We start from the raw sequence: 23194 nt of genomic DNA on the forward strand, positions 1-23194 counted from the left end.
TTGATTTCCCAACAGCGCCCCCACAGGAGAAATCAAGCGTTACACAGTTCTCATTGCAATCTATGGACTATGTGCAGCGCCCCAGAGTCCTGGTCGTTGCAGTACTGATGCTCCGCCGCTAAGGGGGGCTATGGTACGTCTGATGGCACTGAAGGAGTTCTTCTGACCAGGTATCACAGTCACCAATACACTTCACAGTCTGGCCTCCAGGGGGAGCTAAGGGTTCTATGTATTAGGCCACTCCTCACAATCTGGTAAAACTGGGGGTTAGGCAGAAAATGAGATAAGTAAGCTGGCTGGGTTGGAACCAGGCAACACCTTGTGGCAGAGGGTGTTGTAGGGGGAAGATTCAGAGGGGTCCCTGTCAGGGGTGGGATCCTGACAGAGGCCTAGCACACAGAGAGAACGTTACGGGACCGCGCCTGCACGATATAGCGGCGGTACCCCAAGAAAGGATAAGAAGCGAGGTTCATTGTGCTGAGTGAGAAACGAGATCAACACAACAAGGAGAAACACCAGTAGGAGTCGTGCTGTAAGACGAGGCAACATCCTATTGAGGCGCATAACCGGTGGCCGGAACGCCGAGGAAATATAGAGCTCCAAGCCAAACTTCAAACCTACGGCAGGACAGTCAGTTATAGGCGGGCTGTCTCACCCAATTCACCTAGGAAGACACAGGGGGGTAACAACAGGAGTGGGGCGACGCTAGAGTCCCGGAAGAGCTCCGAGCCTCCCCGTCATACGGGTGCGTCCTAACCACAAGATCTGGGGGACGTGGAAGAACATCAGAATCGAGTTGTGAGGGAACACGAGAAACAGACACAACAGTTGTGGGGTACTATCCCGTAAGCACAGCAGGGGAGGACCACAACACATAAGCGCTAGAAGGTAGGCACAGATTTCCACCTGAAAAGGGAACTCTGGAGGTGCCATCGGACCGGCCGGACTTGCGCAGCCTGGTTAACCGTATTCCGGACTGAGGACCCTGAGGCCTTCAGTAAAGAGGTAAAGAGACTGCAACCTGGTGTCCTCGTTATTTACTGCGACCGGCACTTCACCGCACCATAACATCATCCCCATATCCACCTCTTTCATCGCGCGCCCCTCAGCAGGGTCACGGACCGGGTCTAGCCACCGTGACAACCCCAGAACAGAGACTCAGAGGCCCGGTACCAGGTACCCCTCGGCCCTGCGGCAGTGGGGGCGCTGCAAACTTGGCATCACGAACAGGATCTACTTAAGCCTGAAGAATCGGGTCATGTGTGCCTTGGAACTGTGATTTATTATACTTGGACTGTGACTTATTGCAAGGACTGTGGATTGCCATTTGCTGCCAAAACCAGCCGCCATTACAGCGCTGAGGAGAGAGCAGGAGAAGAAGAGGGCGTGGACTGGGCGTAGACAAGCTGAAGAGCGCGAAAGACAATGGCCGCCCAGTCTAAATATTTCTGCACCGTGAGGACGTGTCCGTCAGCAGCCGAGATCCGCCTCCTGATTCTCAATGGTGGGCGGAGGCAGAGGAAACGAAACCGCCCACGAAGGAGAGAGCGTGAAAAGGATCAGGAAGCGACCCACGTGGAGGACGCCATGGCCAGCAGCTCGGAACCCGAATGTGGGGTGGAAGCAGAAGACTCCCCCAACTACCCGGACGAGCACCGCAGCCAATTCCCCACGGACAGCGCTGATCTCTTGCAGGCTGAGATGGGAGACTTGATCCACCAGCTCCTTCAGCTGAACATGAAGGCCCAGGCCCCGCACCAGGTAGCGCCGGAAGGAAGTCCTCTGGCATCGGATCCTGTACCGCTACCGGAGTTGCTGCTGAGGCCCTCGCCGACACCGCCAGCGGAACCCGCCGCGGAGGAGGAGCCTGCACTGGCCGGTGAGTCCGCCGACCCCGTCCCGCTGGCAGAGGGTTTGCTAGTAGGCCCCGTTGTGGCACCCCCTCTCCCTGGGACCCATAGACTCCAACGCCTGTTACCATGGGAGGAGACCACGGGCATGGAACACCTCCTGAAAGCCCCGATTACGCCAACTACCCTGCTGTGTGAGACCCATGCGGAATGCACGGTCTGCCGCTGGGTGAACCCAGGATCCAACCTCATGGGGTTCCCCGGGGTGAAGACACGGGAAGGGGAGATGGTGCAGGCCCTGAGCTGGGAGGAATACCAGACCCAGCTGGAACAGCAGTGGGAGGAGAAGGAAAAGGCGTACCAGGCCGGGCTAGAGGCCTACCATCAAAAAGACTTGGCGGTCAAGGACCGGGCCCGCAAGGACCCCGCCGCTCACCAGGCCCCGCGCAGGCAGGGCACCATCACCACCTTCAAGCTCCGCGGAGGCTGGGGCTTCATTAAAGAGCCGGGCCTGTATGCAGAGGTGTTTGTCAACCGAAGGGACGTGGAGTCACATCTCAGAGAGGGCCACCCAGACCGGGATCTCTACCCGGGGGACGAAGTTAGTTACACCAGGCACTTTGGGGAAAGGGGTGGTTTGCCCTGAATGTCCGCAAGAGGCAGAACCCTGTGACACCCCCGATTAAGATGCCAGTGAAGCTGACCCCTGTAGCAAAGGTGCCCCCTTGTGGTCAGCCCATGGTCATCACCAGGACCACCGAGGTCACTCCAACGTGCACTATGGTCAAGACCACGACATGCAGCATCGTCACCTCAACCACCCTCGTGGCAAAGGAGAAACCTCTTCAGGTGGGTGGTGCTCCTGCTGCTCCAGAACTGAAGACAGTGGGTACGCAGACCCCCAGATGGGACAACACGTCCCCTTATGCAGTACCAGGCGGTGCGCAATACCCTAGGGGGTTGCCTCCGCCGGTGCTGCCTCCTGAGTGGTTCAAGTAACTATTCTAACACTCTGCAATTGTAAATAGTTCATTGTTTTTCTCTGCTGTTTTGCTGCTAAAACCCGTCCAGGGTTAACTCTTAAAGGGATCCCTTTGTTGACCCGGGATCCCTATTGCCTTTTTGTTTGTTTTCTACTTTTTGCCTCAGTTATCAAGAGACTGCCGAATCATGGACGGTGAATGATTCAAAAACTGATGTTGTAAATAGTTTGCACCTTCTTAAAGGTGCTCTCTACTGGTTTTACACAAAGAAAGGACTCTTTGCGAAGAAACTGTTCCTGAAAACAGTACAGGAGTCCTTGCTGCATACGGACTTGCAGTTTGAGAAGTTGCACTACCTCATAGAGACTTGGTCCCCTCTTAAAGGGGATGTCCACATATTGCACTTATGAACAGTGTTGCCTTAAGATGGTTAAACGGCAATAATGTCTTGAAAGAAGAAGTTAAATGTAACTAACTAGTTGATTGTAAGAAAATGTTTAATAATGTGCTAGAAAATGAGGACAGGAAGTGAACTCGTAGGGGTTAGTGGTGAGTCCTCCTAGGAGCCATACAGAGATGGCTCAGTAATCCTGAACTGAAAGATAAATGATATGTTCTATACTGTGTATAGTAGTAGAAAGACAGTAGGCCCGGGCAGAAAGGGGCGGTCCTGTAACAGAAAGGAGAGGCAGTAGGCCTGGAGCAGTTAGGACAGGCGGTCCTGCAGACGTAAAGAAGGAGAATGTAGAAAAGTTGATTAGCCTTATAAAGTTTTATAAGAAGGTCTTTAGTGGATTCAGTGAGTACGTCCTTAAAGGCAAAGTTAAATTATTGTTCAAAGAATGTGCACTTAGTAGAATACCCGGTTGGGTAAGACAAGTTATTCATAGTATGTTATTTAACGCCCCCCGAGGAAGCAATATTTGCGAAACGCGCGTCGGGGCTCCTCTCTTCCGCATACCGCTGCAGGGTGACTCTACGTGTGCATATATCTCTTCATCTGTAAGTACATCATAGCTTGATTCACGCATGTGCTTGGGATTTTCCTTATTATACTTATACACTGATACTAAGATTTACTTTCACAATATGCATGAGGCACTTTATTGTCCTGTGTGACTCATGTGCACACCTATTGTCCCCCTGTACCTGCTCCCTATGTGTGAACTATCACGCTATTGTTGCCAGGATAGTTGTACACAAATGTGATAATTGGGTTTCACATATAGGGCTGCCCTGCTATACTTTACCTACATTAGGCACCTTTATTGTTTTAAGTTTTCTTGACCACATGCCTTGTTTCTTTATACCTGCTTCTTATATGTGAACTATTACCTTACTAAATGACAGGTTATTGGCTGTGAGTCACGGTTTACACGTTTCAAGCAGGATACATGTGTATGCGGCACTAGTGTCGCTTCTCCACTATTTACTACAAACTTTGTCTTTATTAATATACTTTATTTGTATGTATTGTTTTTATGGTTCTCTAATAAAATTGTAATTTTTAGCTTTTGGAGTCCATCTTCTTTTTGGTTTATTATATATTTTGATGGCTGAGCATTTATTTGTAGTGCCCTCTCTATAGGTTTATATGTTATTTAAAGTATTTAACCATGTTTGTAACGTTCAAGTGTCCTCACCTCCCATAAAGGGAAGCTCTGTTAAAAAGTTTACTTGTACTTGCATTTTCAAAATTGTATGTCTTTTTGCTGACATGTATTGTCGTTTTCTTCCCAGTCCAGGAGTACTGGATTTAACCGGGGGGGAGTGCAGCGCCCCAGAGTCCTGGTCATTGCAGTACTGAGGGGGGCTATGGTACGTCTGATGGCACTGAAGGAGTTCTTCTGACCAGGTATCACAGTCACCAATACACTTCACAGTCTGGCCTCCAGGGGGAGCTAAGGGTTCTATGTATTAGGCCACTCCTCACAATCTGGTAAAACTGGGGGTTAGGCAGAAAATGAGATAAGAAAGCTGGCTGGGTTGGAACCAGGCAACACCTTGTGGCAGAGGGTGTTGTAGGGGGAAGATTCAGAGGAGTCCCTGTCAGGGGTGGGATCCTGACAGAGGCCTAGCACACAGAGAGAACGTTACGGGACCGCGCCTGCACGATATAGCGGCAGTACCCCAAGAAAGGATAAGAAGCGAGGTTCATTGTGCTGAGTGAGAAACGAGATCAACGTAACAAGGAGAATACCAGTAGGAGTCGTGCAGTAAGACGAGGCAACATCCTATTGAGGCGCATAACCGGTGGCCGGAACGCCGAGGAAGTATAGAGCTCCAAGCCAAACTTCAAACCTACGGCAGGACAGTCAGTTAGAGGCGGGCTGTCTCACCCAATTCACCTAGGAAGACTCAGGGGGGTAGCAACAGGAGTGGGGCGACGCTAGAGTCCCAGAAGAGCTCCGAGCCTCCCCGTCATACTGGTGCGTCCTAACCACAAGATCTGGGGGACGTAGAAGAACATCAGAATCGAGTTGTGAGGGAACACGAGAAACAGACACAACAGTTGTGGGGTGCTATCCCATAAGCACAGCAGGGGAGGACCACAACACACAAGCGCTAGAAGGTAGGCACAGATTTCCACCTGAAAAGGGAACTCTGGAGGTGCCATCGGACCGGCCGGACTTGCGCAGCCTGGTTAACTGTATTCCGGACTGAGGACCCTGAGGCCTTCAGTAAAGAGGTAAAGAGACTGCAATCTGGTGTCCTCGTTATTTACTGCGACCGGCACTTCACCGCACCATAACATCATCCCCATATCCACCTCTTTCATCGCGCGCCCCTCAGCAGGGTCAAGGACCGGGTCTAGCCACCGTGACAACCCCAGAACAGAGACTCAGAGGCCCGGTACCGGGTACCCCTCGGCCCTGCGGCAGTGGGGGCGCTTAATATGCAGCGCCCCAGAGTCCTGGTCGTTGCAGTACTGTGGCTCCGCCACTAAGGGGAGCTATGGTATGTCCGATGGCACTGAAGGAGTTCATCTGACCAGGTATCACATACACCAATACATTTCACAGTCGGGCCTCTAGGGGGAGCTAAGGGTGCTATTTATTAGGCCACTCCTCACCACTGTGGGTAAACTGGGGGTCAGGCAGGAAGTTAGATCAGAAAGCTGACTGGGTTGGAACCAGGCAACACCTTGTGGCAGGGGGTGTTGTGGGGGAAGATTCGGTAGGGTCCCTGTCAGGTTTGGGACCCTGACAGAGGCCTGGCAACAAGGAAGAACGTCACGGGACCGTGCCTGCTCAGCATAGCGGCGGTGCCCTAAGAAAGGATTAGAAGCGAGATATATTGTGCTGGGTGAGAAACGAGATCAAAGCAAGAGGAGAAATACCAGTAGGAGTCGTGCTGTAAGACCGAGGCAACATCCTACTGAGGCGCACAACCGGCAGTCGGAACGCCGAGGAAGTATTTATATATCTAGCTCCAAGCAATACTTCAAACCAATGGCAGGACAGTCAGTCTCAGGCGGGCTGTCTCACATACATCACCTATGAAGACATGGGGGGCGCACTAGGAGAGGGGCGACTCTAGGGTCCCAGAAGAGCTCCGAGCCTACTCGTCATACGGGTGCCGTCCTAACCAGAACATCAGGGAGGGACGGAGGAGAAGAACATCATCCGAACGAGTTGTGAGGGAACATCAGAAACAGACACAACAGTTGTGGGGACTATCCCGTAAGCACAGCAGGGGAGGACCACAACACATAGCGCTAGCAGGAAGGCACAGATTTCCACCTGCGAAGAGAACTCTGGAGGTGCCATTGGACCGGCCGGACTTGCGCAGCCTGGTGAACCGTATTCCGGACTGAGGAGCCAGAGACCTTCAGTAAAGAGGTAAAGAGACTGCAACCTGGTGTCCTCGTTATTTACTGCGACCGGCACTACACCGCACCACTACCACCATCCACATCTATTATTTACTGTACGCCCCACAGCAGGGTCACGGACCGGACCTAGCCACCGTGACAACCCCAGAGCAGAGACTTAGAGGCCCGGTATCGGGCACCCCTCGGCCCTGCGGCAGTGGGGGCGCTGCATTTTTGGCGTCAGGAACAGGATCTACTTAAGCCTGAAGAATCAGGTCATGTGTGCCTTTGAACTGTGATTTACTGTGTTTGGACTGTACTTTATTGCAAAGACTGTGTGTTGTCACTTGCCGCCAAAAGTTCCCGCCAAAAGTCGCCGCCATTGCAGCGCCACAGGGAGCGCAGAGGAAGAAGAGGGGCATGCCATGGGAGGAGACTACCAAAGCGGCGCCAGAAGTAGCGACCGCCCCCTCCAACTTCTGCTGCGAGAGGACAACCTACCTAGCAGCAGAGGAGAACCGCCCCCTGATTTGCAACGGCGGGAACGAGGTGAAGGAGGAGCCGGGCCTCGGAGAAATGGCGGAGCCAGGTGCATGCGTTGCCGCCGAATGCCAGATAGCGACGACGAGCAGCAAGTGCCCGAGCGACGGTGAGGTGATCCCGGCTTGCCCTCACCCATCAGAGGCGGACTCGCATTCACCGCCGGTGAGGAACCTGAACTCCTTGGAGCCGCCAGTGGAGGAGCCGACCCTACCTATCCCAACCACGGAGCCATGGAGGGCGGAGCCACATCAAGAGGCGACTCCGGAAGGGCCGCGGTCCGGGCTGCAGCCGATTCCAGTGTCCTCGTCAACGGAACAGATCGACATCGGTGGAATCACATCAGGCGCAGGTATGGACGGCACCCCTACTCCCCCGGCCGATTCTGCTCCCCCGACCGATCCCGCTCCTGTGACTGCTCCTCACCCCAGCAATAATCGTTTCTTCTCGGTGGAGCGGGTGATCCTCACCTCTAACGTGATGGGGAAGCTAGTGCCTCCGCTACCAACCAAGATGGGAGAACCCATAGACGTGGGCCCAGACGGGGTGATCCTCCGGTGGGACACCCCCTGGACCGGGCCGGATGGAGCCCGGGAGGACGGCCTCACCCTTGCCGTGCTCACTTGGGAGCAATATAAGCAATGTCTAATCCACAACTGGAAGGATCGAGACGAGGCCGAACAACATGATACACAACGTAGAAAGTCTGCACATGGCAGGAAAGACGTGGTAAAGCGGGGAACTGTGCTGGCCTACCACCCGAAGAGGGGATGGGGCTCCATACAGGAACCGGGACTACCAACTGACGTCTTTGTTACTAGTTACAACGTGAAAACTCCCTGGTGCAGCCGAGATGGGGATCCATTGCAAAGGGGGGATCAGGTGACCTACACCCGCCACCGGAATGCGCAAGGGTGGTGCGCTCGGAACGTCCGACGATGCGAGTCTGAGGGAGCATCAACTGTTGCCCCGATCATGATTGAACCAGAATTGATGGATCTTGTTACTATTACTACCGTCCGCCTTGTGGCAGCTGCTGAACTTGCAAGCAGGGTTAGCCTTCAAATCCAGACACCGGCTGATCTGATGACACCTGAGAGACCAACTACCAGCACAAGTGCTGCCTCGGTCGGGGTAAGGAAACCACCTTCTGCACCACAAGAGTAAGATCTTAAAACTCTGCATAATATGTAAATAGTTCTTCAAACTGTTTGTTTTTGCTGCTATGATATTGCTAAAACCCGTCCAGGGTTAACTCTTAAAGGGATCCCTTTGTTGACCCGGGATCCCTATTGCTTTTTGGTTATTTTTCTACTTTTTGCTTCTTATTGAAAAGAACTGCTGGAATCATGAACAGTGCATGATACAGACTCTTTGTAAATAGTTGCACCGTCTTAAAGGTGCTCCTTACTGGTTTTACATGGAAAAAGGACTCTTTGCGAAGATACCACACCGGAGTCCTTACTGTGTACGGACTGGTAGCTGAAGAAGCTGCGCTACCTCATAAAGACTTGGTCCCCTCTTAAAGGGGATGTTCACACGTTGCACTTAGGAATGGTATTGCCTTAAGATAGCTAGAGGGCAATAATGTCTTAGAAGAAAGAAAGTAATAATGTTGATATGTAAACGTTAAATGTACCTAACTAGTTAAATGTGAAAAGTGTTTGATAATGTTGATGGAAGAATGAGGACAGAAAGTGAACCCGGGCGGGGTTAGTTGGTGAGTCCTCCTAGGAGCCATATAGAGATGGCCTGTTGACCCTAAACTGAAGGAAAAATGATATGTTCTATACTGTGTATAGTGGTGGAAGGGCAGTAGGCCCGGGCTGAACAGGGCGGTCCTGTAGCAGGAAGGAGAGGCAGTAGGTCTGGAGCGTTTAGGACAGGCGGTCCTGCAGACATAAAGTAGGAGAATGTAGCACAGTTGCTCAAGCCTTATAATGTGTTATAAGAAGGTCTTTAGTGGATTTAGAGTGTACATCCTTGAAGGCAATGTTGAATTAATGTTTAAAAAAAAATTAAAAAAAAATTTTGCACTTAGTAGAATATCCGGTTGGGTAAGAAAAGTTATTTAAAAAAGTATTTAACCATGTTTGTAACGTTCAAGTGTCCTCACCTCCCATAAAGGGAAGCTCTGTTCAAATATGCTTATTGTTATTGCACTCACAAAAATTGTATGTCTTTTTGCTGACATGTATTGTTGTTTTCTTCCCAGTCCCGGAGTACTGGATTTAACCGGGGGGGGAGTGCAGCGCCCCAGAGTCCTGGTCGTTGCAGTACTGTGGCTCCGCCACTAAGGGGAGCTATGGTATGTCCGATGGCACTGAAGGAGTTCATCTGACCAGGTATCACATACACCAATACATTTCACAGTCAGGCCTCTAGGGGGAGCTAAGGGTGCTATTTATTAGGCCACTCCTCACCACTGTGGGTAAACTGGGGGTCAGGCAGGAAGTTAGATCAGAAAGCTGACTGGGTTGGAACCAGGCAACACCTTGTGGCAGGGGGTGTTGTGGGGGAAGATTCGGTAGGGTCCCTGTCAGGTTTGGGACCCTGACAGAGGCCTGGCAACAAGGAAGAACGTCACGGGACCGTGCCTGCTCAGCATAGCGGCGGTGCCCTAAGAAAGGATTAGAAGCGAGATATATTGTGCTGGGTGAGAAACGAGATCAAAGCAAGAGGAGAAATACCAGTAGGAGTCGTGCTGTAAGACCGAGGCAACATCCTACTGAGGCGCACAACCGGCGGCCGGAACGCCGAGGAAGTATTTATATATCTAGCTCCAAGCAATACTTCAAACCAACGGCAGGACAGTCAGTCTCAGGCGGGCTGTCTCACATACATCACCTATGAAGACATGGGGGGCGCACTAGGAGAGGGGCGACTCTAGGGTCCCGGAAGAGCTCCGAGCCTACTCGTCATACGGGTGCCGTCCTAACCAGAACATCAGGGAGGGACGGAGGAGAAGAACATCATCCGAACGAGTTGTGAGGGAACATCAGAAACAGACACAACAGTTGTGGGGACTATCCCGTAAGCACAGCAGGGGAGGACCACAACACATAGCGCTAGCAGGAAGGCACAGATTTCCACCTGCGAAAAGAACTCTGGAGGTGCCATTGGACCGGCCGGACTTGCGCAGCCTGGTGAACCGTATTCCGGACTGAGGACCCAGAGACCTTCAGTAAAGAGGTAAAGAGACTGCAACCTGGTGTCCTCGTTATTTACTGCGACCGGCACTACACCGCACCACTACCACCATCCACATCTATTATTTACTGTACGCCCCACAGCAGGGTCACGGACCGGGCCTAGCCACCGTGACAACCCCAGAGCAGAGACTTAGAGGTCCGGTATCGGGTACCCCTCGGCCCTGCGGCAGTGGGGGCGCTGCACATATGCATGGTGTTGAGACCATACATTTGCAGGACCCTTTTGCCGCGGCCAGGTCAGTATTCCGCGGTAGTTGGGTGGAAGCCCTGAGAACCGCCTCCTCTTCCTACTTGGGGGGCGCGATGTTGTGGTTGCATCACGCCGCAACAATGTCATCTCACCAGGGTGGCTAATCCAAAAACGAGCTGCAGATGCTGTCGAGTAGGAAGTGGTTCACAGGGCTCCCGTCCAGCGCTCATGAATACTGATGTGGCCTTTGGACCAGGGACCTGTAAATAGATTCGCCCATTTCTAACTCTCCATCTAAGAGTCTGCGATCAGACGACCGTAGATTCTCTCATTTGAGTCGGATCAATTATGTACATGCCATTTTGCTCAAAGTCTGATCCAAGTTTGAACAGAGTGTCAGCTTCGTGTGATCCGATAATCATAGGAGATGAAGAACCAGATTTCTCCACCTTCTCATCCAGGTGTCATCCGAGTGCAGTCCAATGATTTTCATGCACCCAAAGACTGGAATAAGACTTGAATTTGTGCAGCATCCGATAAAACATCAGCTAGCACTCGTCCGATGTATACACTCGTGTGAGCGAGCCCTTACACACAAGATGGGACAGGTCCTCCAGATCCAGAGCTAGAGATTCTGTCTGTAGCCCCTTCCCGGCTCTTGCTGATAAATGAGTGGCAGACTATCCTCTATTAGCTCAGAATTTGCTCATAATATATTTGAAAAAAAGTGTTTTCTAAACCAAAAAATGAAGGGTTTTCCATTATTTTCAGATCGGCAGGGGTTTGACTCTATGGACTTTTAGTGATAATCTTAACGAAGGAGCTTAGTAAAGCACTGCTACATCACAACAGAAGGTCGGAGCGCTGCTGTGGAGGAAATGCCTGTCCCCTTGTGCCACAAAAACAGTTATGGCCCATTGAGGCATGGAAACCACAAGACCTGTAACAGAAGTTATCAGCAATTGTTTTAGAATGTACCTGTAATTTTTTCGGTGAAAATGGGATATAAACGCACAAGTCATCAGACCAGACCGTCTTCTTCCATTGGTCCAGTTCTCGTGCTCACATGCCCATGTAGGCACTTTCGGTGAAGGACAGGGGTCAGCACGAGAGCTATGACCAGTCAAAGGTTGGCCAGCAGCATACACAGTGAGCTGCGATGATCTATGTGTCCTGACACCTTTCCGTCATAGACAGCAGTAACGTTTTCAGCAATTTGTGATATAGTCGTTCTTCTGTGGGATTAAACCAGAACAGATATACTTCTTCTATCCTAATGTGCAGCAATGAACCTTGAGAACACCGTGCAATGGCTATAATCCTCCCAAAATTACCACATATTTCTTTGTGATTTACTTGCTCTCAGAAGAACAGTTTCCTCACATCGGCCAACCATTAGTCCACTCAATAATGCAAATCTTTCCAGTGGGAACTGCTGACATTTTCACTGTATATTGATTAAACAGAAAGACCAAGAGACAGATGAAGAAATTGCTGCTACTAAATCGCTCCTAACTCCCAGCTGTAGAAGTGGCGCATACAACAAGGTCATCTCAGGATTTTCACAAGATTGACGGTTTCTGGATACTCCAAAAAGTGTTGCAGATGAACAAATAGTGAGGGCAAGGATATTTCACTTTAAATGTAAACATTGTTTGATGTATTGCTCCTGTAATGTGTGTGTCCCCGGTGGTCTCTGGTTAATACCTGGTGTCCAGTGGTCAGCGCTTTAGGTCACAGTGATGTCTGTCCAGCAGGGATTGAGGGCGATGTATGTTACTCAATTGTCCTGGCTACAGGGCTAGTCCATACGTCTTCTCTCCCCGGCGCACACCTCACATGATTCCAGCTTTGGTGGATACAAGCGGCCCGAGTATTCAGTTAGTAAGTGGCTACCTTCACTCTGCTTAGCCACATGACTAAATGTGCTCTGCTATTGTGGGCTATGCTGCAATCCTTTAAGTGTGCTAAATGACAAAACCACCTATGTATGACACTCACATACATTAAGGAGCATGTCTGCCAACTCGGCTCTGAAAGACTGAGGTTCCAGTTTGTCAGTTTGGTTCTGCTGTCCCATAGCGCTGTCTGCATACTTGACTATGCTACAACGAGTTGACTGCCAATTTGACTGCTATACCAAGGTGTCTGCCTACATGTCTACCCGGGTGTCTGCTGTTCCAAGATGCTGTTCACACACTGAGATCTGTTGCATCAAGGTTCTGCTATACAAAAGGTATCTGCCTACTCAAGGTGTCTGCTCTTCAAAGGTGCTGTCTGCTCACTCGGCTCAGTTTCATCAATGTACGTGTCTGTCTACACGGATCTGCTGTTCCAAGGAACTGTCCGCACATTAGGCTCTTATTTACCAACCAACTACAAAAACTACCTTATCGCTTCTAGGTGCTGTCCACCCACTCAGTTCTGCTATTTCAAGGTGTCTGTCCACATACGCGGCTCTACTGGACTTTGCTTTTCCACATTTGGCCCAGCATATCCAGGTCCGCTTCTTCACTTACCATCCAACCTAGCCAACTTTGCTGCATCAACACCTCCAGTCTGCGCTGCTCATCTTCACCTATTGCTTGGAGAAACCCCCTCATCAGGTGAGCCATAATGTTTTTCTGTGGAATATCGTACAGATTAGTACAGGAGGAGCAGAGAGGTCTGTGCAGCTGTGATAGCACAGAAACACAATTTCTTTTATGATCGGGAAGACAACACTTCATAGCACACGGCCTGTTTATTAACAAAAACTTGGGAACTTTGAGGTCGCCCCTATCCAGTTACAGGGGAAAACCTTGAAGGCAACTTTGAACGTGACTACAGGAGAAGTAATAATGCAAATCAAGATCAGTTTAGGTAAAGTATATTCACAAAGGGAGCATGTTGCAAGTGAAATCCACCCAAAAACAATCTTCTCGCATGTCATGATGCTTTGACCTCTGGTGATACATCCAAGCTTACAGACTCCACCGATGGGGTCTTCTGAGTATCAAGGATATATCATAAGATCTTTTTGGCCTGAACTGACCATTTAAAAGTTTTTTTTTCTTGCACGTAGAGCACATGAAGAAACCTCAGACCACCTGAAAGGCGACACATGATATATAATCGTAATGGGTGATGTCATTAGACGAGAAGCACTTTCAGCTCATATATCTTCAGGACTTTTATTATAAAGGTTCGTATCGATTTGCAAAGAGTCATAACAGATGTAAACCACGGCACCGGCCTGCGGAGCAATTTATAATTCTGGCGTCCTATTTTTAGGGGATATTGCAACTGCCGGACAAAATAAAGGTTAATATATAGATCCATTGTCAGAACAGGCACCGTGGGAGACATCTTATGAAAGCCTCGGTACTAGAAGGAACATCTTCTGCTTTATAGCTCCCGCCTGTCTTTCCAGAATCCCTGGGTGGATAGACTGATATTGACAGCTCATACTCTTCCGGCTTGATTGTTGTTTGCACAAGCCACAAATTAAATTCTCCCCTTGGCTGTTTAGTCTAACGTACCATATAGGTCTCTATTTTTAAACCATACCATCATTTCGGATATTGATCGCCGGCTTTGCTTCGTTTCCTTACTTTCCTTTAGTTAGGCTGAGAAAGTTTAAGATGCATTAAGTTCCTGATTAAACATCACACAGATGATGTATCCAACGTGCGGGGAATTACTGACTCAGTGTCCGTGCCCGTGTTGTAAATGTGTTGTCTTTGCGAGATTTTTAATGACTGTCCATACACGTTTTTAGTTCGTCAGCATTATTCTCATGACTTTAAAAGTTAAACAATTTTTTTAATATACTTTTAGTATCAACTCTTTTAGTTTTCTTGCTGTGATTCAACAGAAACCATAACTTTAACATCTATTTAAGAAACAGTCCTGGTTATGTGATGAGCTCATAGATGTTCGACTAGCATAAGTGACTTTTAGTAAAAGCTCTGCACGTTCTTTTTCCATAACCTCACACTGACTTTGATAAAAGAGGAAAGCATGCATTGAAAGTTGGGAATAAGGGGATAAGTAGATAAAGGTCTCAGTCTCTGGAGGATCCATTATGTCCTTTCATTTCACAAACATATTGATTTCAGTGGTCACCATGTAATACTTTGTTTCTCCTGTGGAGGAGCTGCAGGGAAACGGAATATTTCATAGAATCCTAGAATGTTACAGTTGGAAGGGACCTCCGGGGTCTTGGTGTCCAACCCCCTGCTCAATGCAGGGTTCACTAAACCATCTCAGACAGATGTCCGTCCAGGTTCCTCCTGTTCAGCTTTATTTTCTAACAAAAAACTACTGGCCCCGATTTATCATTTGCGCCTTTTTTTAAGTCACTTTTTTTTTGTCTTGTATTCATTTCTGGTTTTTGCTTCAAAAAATGGCACATGAGATTCATGAATTTTAAACAAGGTCACAAATGTTTGTTTTTTTTTCATCTGTCTTGTGCTGTTTTGCAACTTTTTAGCACAAGAAATTGCACAGTTTGTAAAATGCAACAACACAACCGGCATACTGAAAAACACGCCATAGGGAAACGATTGGATTTGTGCGATTTATTAAAAAACTGACTTGTAAAGAATTAGTTGAAAACATCTGAAATCACTAAACTTCACCCACAAAGTGTAAAACAAAAAACAAAAAATCGTAAAGTACATATTATATAGATGTAAAAAAAAAAGGCAAAAATAGACTAATGAATTGGGTGCAAACAAAAAAAATGGGTAAAAAAAACACAAAACTAGACAAACGGTTGCAAAGGCAGTGATGAATTATGACCATTGTTCAAAGGTAACATCTCCTCTAACATAGTCAGGAAGTTGAAAACTATTAGGACCTCAACCAACTTATATCAGTATATTAGGGAATTGATGGGCTGACATGTTTACAAAGGATCTTACACTCACAGATATATAGGTGTATCACTGGGTCGCTAGAAAATATGATTTTAATATCTAGTGATGCTCCTAAGTGCGGTGAAACAGAGAGAAGCATCATCATTGGTGTGAACTTGGTGGACAACTGTTAGGCTCTATAGTGAGGTGGATTCACGAAGCCGCAGTTCAGTATGGAAACAAGGATGCAGGGCATTGATACAGCAGGCTGTAAGACATGTGGAATAACGGGGACTTGGAAAACAAGCTGTGCTGAAGAAACAAGAGAGGTCGAGTACACACGAAGCTGCAGAACCGGGAGGGCAGATGCAGAAGAGGTCTGAAGCAGCACACAGATGTAGGTAGAAAAGCTCACAGCAGGTAGCAACGTAATGTGAACTGACTCCAATAACAATTTGTGATGCCTGTAGCAAACGATGGGTTGACCAGACCAGACTCAATTATAGAATCCATACCTGTAATGCAACAAGAACAGTTTCTAATAACAGTTAATGATGCTCACAGCAAATGATAACCTAACCAGCAGCAGATAGGTAATCTGAACAATATCAGTTTCAGAGGCTTACAGCAAATGATGGGTTGACCAAAACGTCTTGTGGCACTGTAGATGCCAGATGGAGAAATTACAGAAGTCAGAGGAGATAATAGCAACAGAAGAAGCTTGATGTTGGCAGAGACCAAACACAACGACAGCTGAACACAGTACTGTCTTATACTCAGACACAGATGTGTCCAACTGGGCTTATAAAGGCCTAGGGAGATGATCTTACTGAGAAATGGTGGGCAACTTGTAAAGTCCAACGTAGAGCACAGTAAAGGGTGTCGGCCATAGAAGCGGGCAGAGCCTAACTCTGAAGCTGAGACAGGTGCCGAAAACCAACATCACATAATCATGTTAAAGTGTTTCATTAAATACAAGTCAACATATAGCAGAATGTGAGCCCAGGGCACGCAACTGATCACCTTAGGTCCCGAGTTCCTGCTACTGATACCTCTGACAAACAGCGGATTTTGTAGCTGCAAACTCTGCAGAGACAAATCATGGTTTGATGAAGTTGACATTAATGTCTGGAGCAGGTGGTGAAGAAAAGAGAGAAAATTACTGAGACATAGCCATATGTAAAGTGTTGTCCATTATTGCGTAGTGTCCTCCCTTAGTATATACAGGACTGATGCAGGCAAGGCAATGCACAACTTCATAAACTTATGCGCCAAGGGGCAAATAAGTGGATAAAGAAGCAGATTTCTCTGATAAAATATATAATAAAATTTCTTATATTCGTTTGTAAAATTAATTTATGCCAGACTTGTTGAAACAACATTGGCCACGGTACAGACTTACTTAAAACGTTGTTTAATATTTACTGCTCCGTAATCTATAAAACTGCTAAAAATCTTGTAGTACATCTGAATCAAACCTTAAGCATTCAGAATAGTATAAAATCTATGAATAGGAGAGTTTCTGTACCTGTCAGGAGAGGCCGCTCAGGAACTGCACACTAGACCTATATACCCATAGAGAAAAGGGCAGAATCACAGCATTGCGTGGTTTCCAAATACCACTAGAGGGCACCACTACATTAAAAAAATAAGTTTCTGCAGGAACAGGACAGCTGTGCATCATCCATACAACATAAAGGTAAGAACCTTGTGTCAGGTAGCCCCTTCCCATAACTTCAGGCTAATAAACAGTGCATCATTGCAACATTCTGATTTTATCTTAAAGGGATTGTCAAATAAATATACATTTTCTTTTTTAGTTGACACAAAAAATATTTTCTTAATTAGAATAATAAAAAAAAATGTTCCTGTGCATGGATATTGCTTTTACACTTTTATTATAGGGCCCCCTGGTGGTCTTTTGAAGAAGTGGCCAGTGATGGTGTTCACACATTAGTGGAATATTCCCATGTTCCAGATCTTCCACATGAACCGTAAAGTGATATTGCTGCTATTCTACAGACCAATAAGAATCAGAGCTAAAAGTAATGAGAGAGATAAAGCGAGAGAGAAAAACTCTAGATGGCGCCATGATAAATACACAGAAGCCACATATGGACACAGGAGCGTTTTTAAAAGACTGACTCCAATTGTAAACTCAAAATGTTACATTTTGTGTGATTTATCAAAAATGTATATTTAACCATGACAAAAAAAAACCCCTTTAAAGTGGATCGGTCACCAGGTCAAAAGTGACCAGTTTGGGCAATTATTTTATTTTCGCTACTCTCCTGAGTATTCCAGTTTTTGTTTCTTTCAAATCGGCCATACGGTTACGGAGATATGGGCCTTCTTATTTAGATCTAATTTGTATGCTCTTTACTGAGAAGGCGTGGCTATACGGTAATAAAGCACGCCCTAGAGGATCCTAAAGACATGCCCCAGAGGATCCAGTAGCCACGCCTCCTTTGTAAAGACTAACTGAAAAGGCCCATATCTCTGGAACCGTATGGACTTTTTGAAAGAAACAAAAACTGGATTACTCAGGAGTGGAGTGGGAATAAAATAAGAGGAAAAACTGCCCACTTTTGATTTAGTCATAGGTCCTCTTTAAGGAGGATGGGTCATCATAATACTTTTTATCTCAGACATCCCATTGATGTCTTTATTTAAAATAAGTTTGCTCTAAAATAAAGCATAAAAAATAGTTCTAACCTATATAACTGTGGAGATAGAAAGGGGCAAAAACAAAGTATATATATTTTTTTAATTCTTAAGGAGTCAAGATATAAAAACTTTAATGTTCCTGTAACCAAGCAGTACATGGCGAACTGTTGCTGTGTAATAACCTTTCTCTAACCTTTATTGCCTGACTGCGTTTTCTTTTCTAACCACTGATAACCTTTTTATCTCTTCACCTGATCCCTAAAGTGGAGCGCTGACATTTTTCCTTTATGATGCATTGATCAGTGTAACTATTACATCTCAGCAAATGCAGAAAATTTGATCGAAAATTAACTCCCCAGCCATAAAGAGTTGATGAGCTTTTCACTTGAAAGGTCACTTAAATTCACCTGGAATTGATCTTGCACAAATTCCAGCTCGGATCTGTCTCTTTAATATATTTATTAAGTTAGCAAAAATAAAAAAAAAAAATAGAAAATGAGACATAACTGTCCTATTCTGCAGAATCAGGTTGTGGCACTATTCATTTCAATGGGTGAAAAAAACTGGAAAGAATTGTGCAAAAAAGCATACAAAGCACAAAATAGTGGTGACAACAAAAACAAGCTGTGAGCATGACATTTCTGAAATCTCATAGACTTTGCTGGTTCTGTAAAACGCAGCTGAAAATTTGCATTAAAAAAACACATTAAAAAAAAAACGCTGCAAAAACGCCCAGTGTGAACTTAGCCTAAAAGTTTGGATGGATCGTTGCGGAAGCAGAAAAGTGATTCTTGCCTTGTATTAATTAGGGCAGGGTGTAACATGGCGTACATAATATATGCACCGTGAAATCAATGAAGTTATTAATAGGAAGTCTGAGTGTGACAAATGTGACCCTCAGCACCGAATATATCATCCATGTACCTGATCTACAAACTATTCCGTTCTTTAGTGAGAAACGGGAATGAATTGGATTTACTGAAGGCAGAAAACGCTCTCCTGCTTCTTCTCATACAAACATATATATATATATATATATATATATATATATATATATATATATATATATATATATACAGTACATGTCATACACATAGAACAAAGCTAAAACTGGAAACCTAAAAATTCCACTCACATGGGAGATATAGGGTTAATTATAGCCTTATACATGTAAAAAAAAAAATAGGCACTTTGCAGACAGTTTTGATAAAAAAAATAAATCTGCTACCGTTCTGTGTACACAGGTCAAATGCAGACCTATGTGTCTCCATGATTACAGAAAAACTTTGCGTAGTCAGGTCCTGCCCTTATGAGTTACCTAGAGGAAGCCCTATAAACCCATTTGAAGGAGTTTTCCAGGATTTAAAAAAAAAAAATGAGTAACAGTAGGAAATGTAATTAAAAGTAAAAAAAAAAGAAAACGGATCACCTGTTGAATCCCTCAGAGATCCAGAACGATCCTTCTGGTGATCCTGGTCGGTCTTTGTTTACTTCCTTGCAGAGGTGATGAGTCATACATGTGCATAATGGCAGCAGCCAATCACTGACCTCGGCAGTGATACATTCATGACTGCAGAGGGCAGTGATTGGCTGCAGGTGTCTCATGGATGTATGTGATGTCACTGCTGCAGGGAAGTAAACAAACACTGGCAGAGGCCTCCGGGGTCTTATCAAGGGAATAAACAGATAAGCGTTAATTATTTTTGCCATATTTATGGCTGTGTCCAAAATGTATCAAAATCTTGGACCATCCCTTTAAGCCCCTTTAAGCCACATTTTGCCTAATAATTCAGTGAGCATTAAACATATATTTAATACATAATAAATAATATTATTGGTCAGGTGTGATGTTGTTACTGGTAGAAAAAAAAACAAATTCTTTTTTTGTTTCTCTAATCCTAGACATGCCCTTTAAATGATATGGACATCTCCGGGTACATTGATGTTGAATTAAATACATGTATTTTTGATTAAAAATATATTTTGCAATTAAGTTTGGTTAACAATTTTGCCCCATTGTTTCCCTGCACATTGCCGACTGCAGAATGAGTTAATTGAGAATCTGTCAGTAAGCTCCTTGTGCCGCCTGATTGCAGCAGTCATCTGCCTTTTATCTTCTCTATGGATTTAGGAACATAAACAACATCAAAGTTGATCAGAACTTTTATGTGGTCATAAATCACCTTAGTGGAGCTAAAAAAAAAAAAGACAGGTTATAAAAGAGTTAGGGTGTGTGTCCACGGTCAGTAAACGCTGCTTGTTTGACGCTGCGCAGAGCTGCAGTGTCAAACACGCAGCGTCCAGATGTTCCAGCATAGTGGAGGGGATTTTTTGAAATCCCGTGTCCACTATGCGTGGAAACCCGCACGCGGCGGGCCTGCGACTCCGGACATGCTGCGCGTCTTTTCAGATCGCAGCATGTCCGTACACCTTGCGGGGACGCAGCATCCCCGCAAGGCATATCACAGGGCGCTATGGGAGAGAGCGATCATCCCGGATGTGTACAGTTAACACATCCGGCATCATCGCGTCCCAGAAGGGGGCGGGGCTTAGCGACGAGCGGCTTCGCCGCTGCGGCGATACCGCCGGCCATCCTGAACGTGGACACGCAGCCTTAGGCCAGCGTCACACTGGCGAGTTTTACGGACGTAAGAGCGCAGAAAATATGTCCATAAAACTCGCCAAATAAACGGCACAATTATTCTCAATGGGGCTGCTCCTATCAGCCGTATATTACGGTTCAGTATTATACGGCTTTCTACGGCCGTACAAAATCGCAGCATGCTGCGTTTGTCAGCGTATTGCGCCAAAAAATCGCCAATGAAAGTCTATGGGGGCGAGAAAAATACGGATTCCACACGGACCAGCAGTGTGACTTGCGAGAAATACGCAGCGGTGTTAGTGAAAAGCCGGTAATTCAATTGCCGGCTTTTCATTTCTCCTTCCCAAACCCGACATGATATGAGACATGGTTTACATACAGTAAACCATCTCATATCCCCCTTTTTTTGCATATTCCACACTACTAATGTTAGTAGTGTGTATGTGCAAAATTTCAGCGCTGTAGCTGCTAAAATAAAGGGTTAAATGGCGGAAAAAATTGGCGTGGGCTCCCGCGCAATTTTCTCCGCCAGAGTGGTAAAGCCAGTGACTGAGGGCAGATATTAATAACCAGGAGAGGGTCCATGGTTATTGGCCCCCCCGTGGCTAAAAACATCTGCCCCCAGCCACCCCAGAAAAGGCACATCTGGAAGATGCGCCCATTCTGGCACTTGGCCACTCTCTTCCCACTCCAGTGTAGCGGTGGGATATGGGGTAATGAAGGGTTAATGCCACCTTGCTATTGTAAGGTGACATTAAGCCAGATTAATAATGGAGAGGCGTCAATTATGTCACCTATCCATTATTAATCCATTTGTCTGAAAGGGTTAAAAAACACACACACACATGATTAAAAAGTATTTTAATGAAAGAAACAAACAGGTTGTTTTAGTATTTGATTGCTCTCTCAATCCATCAGGAAACTCTCGCTTGGCAAAATAATAAACCAACAATATACATACCTTCGGATGTCCTGTCACGTCCCACGAGGTAATCCATCTGAAGGGGTTAACTAATATTACAGGCAGGAGCCCTGCTAATGCAGCTGTGTGCTCGTGCCTGTAATCCCCGAGGAATGAAGGAAAGCAGAGTGATCTATACTTACATTGAGTCGCGGTGAGGCACCCTCTGGTGGATGTCCTCATGAACTGCAGCCTGGGAACTTTTTCCCACGCTCCAGGTCATATGAGGACATCCAGTAGAGGGCGCATCACTGACCTACATTTCCTTCATTCGCCGGGGATTACAGGCACGAGCACAGCTGCATTAGCAGGGCTCGTGCCTGTAAAATATTTTAACCCCTTCAGATGGATTACCTCGTGGGACGTGACGGTTCAACAGAGGGTATGTATATTGTGTGTTTATTATTTTGCCAAGCGAGGGTGTTCCTGATGGATTGAGAGAGCAATAAAATACTAAAACAACCTGTTTGTTTCTTTCATTAAAATACTTTTTAATCATGTGTGTGTGTGTGTGTTTTTTAACCCTTTCAGACAAATGGATTAATAATGGATAGGTGACATAATTGACGCCTCTCCATTATTAATCTGGCTTAATGTCACCTTACAATAGCAAGGTGACATTAACCCTTCATTACCCCATATCCCACCGCTACAGGGAGTGGGAAGAGAGTGGCCAAGTGCCAGAATAGGCGCATCTTCCAGATGTGCCTTTTCTGGGGTGGCTGGGGGCAGATGTTTGTAGCCAGGGGGGGGGGCCAATAACCATGGACCCTCTCCTGGCTATTAATATCTGCCCTCAGTCACTGGCTTTACCACTCTGGCGGAGAAAATTGCGCGGGAGCCCACGCCAATTTTTTCCGCCATTTAACCCTTTATTTTAGCAGCTACAGCGCTGAAATTTTGCACATACACACTACTAACATTAGTAGTTTGGAATATGCAAAAAAAAGGGGATATGAGATGGTTTACTGTATGAAAACCATGTCTCATATCCTGTCCGGTTTAGGCAGGAGAAATGAAAAGCCGGCAATTGAATTACCGGCTTTTCACAGATATCGCGCTGAAGTAAATATAAAAACAGAATATATATATATATGTGTGTGTCTCAATGACATATATATATATATATATATATATATATATACTGTATATATGTTTTAACGGACATTTGAGCACATAAATCCATTAGATGTCGGTTTTGCAAGCCTGCGAGAAAATATCGCAGTACGGATGCCATACGGATTACATACGGAGGATGACATGTGCAAAATACGGTGACACACCCTGCCTATGGAGGACATACGGACCACTATTTTGGGAACATTTCACCGTTTTACGGCCGTATTACGGCCGTAAAAAACGGACCGTATTGTCTTACGCTGAGTGTGACTCCAGCCTTAGTCAGAACAAGCTCACTGATGCATTCTAACTCATTCTGCAACCAGCAATGTGCAGGGAAATAAAGTTTGTAAAACTGGGTGCGAACGATGAAATTAAACACAATTGCCATCTAGTTCAAGCCTAAGGGTTAAAA

At 46.4% G+C, this 23194-nt stretch overlaps 1 long non-coding RNA gene across 1 annotated transcript in view; it reads right to left on the reverse strand.

Annotated features, from left to right (window-relative positions):
• Positions 1-19608, reverse strand: part of LOC143786005 (uncharacterized) — a 53187-nt gene extending 33579 nt beyond the window's left edge. The window contains exon 1 of the long non-coding RNA XR_013218199.1: positions 19527-19608. This is a non-coding gene — a long non-coding RNA (uncharacterized LOC143786005). The remainder of the gene's footprint in view (positions 1-19526) is intronic.
• Positions 19609-23194: the final 3586 nt, after the last annotated feature.

This window comes from Ranitomeya variabilis, chromosome 7 (genome assembly GCF_051348905.1).
Source record: "Ranitomeya variabilis isolate aRanVar5 chromosome 7, aRanVar5.hap1, whole genome shotgun sequence".
Classification (NCBI taxonomy): domain Eukaryota; kingdom Metazoa; phylum Chordata; class Amphibia; order Anura; family Dendrobatidae; genus Ranitomeya; species Ranitomeya variabilis.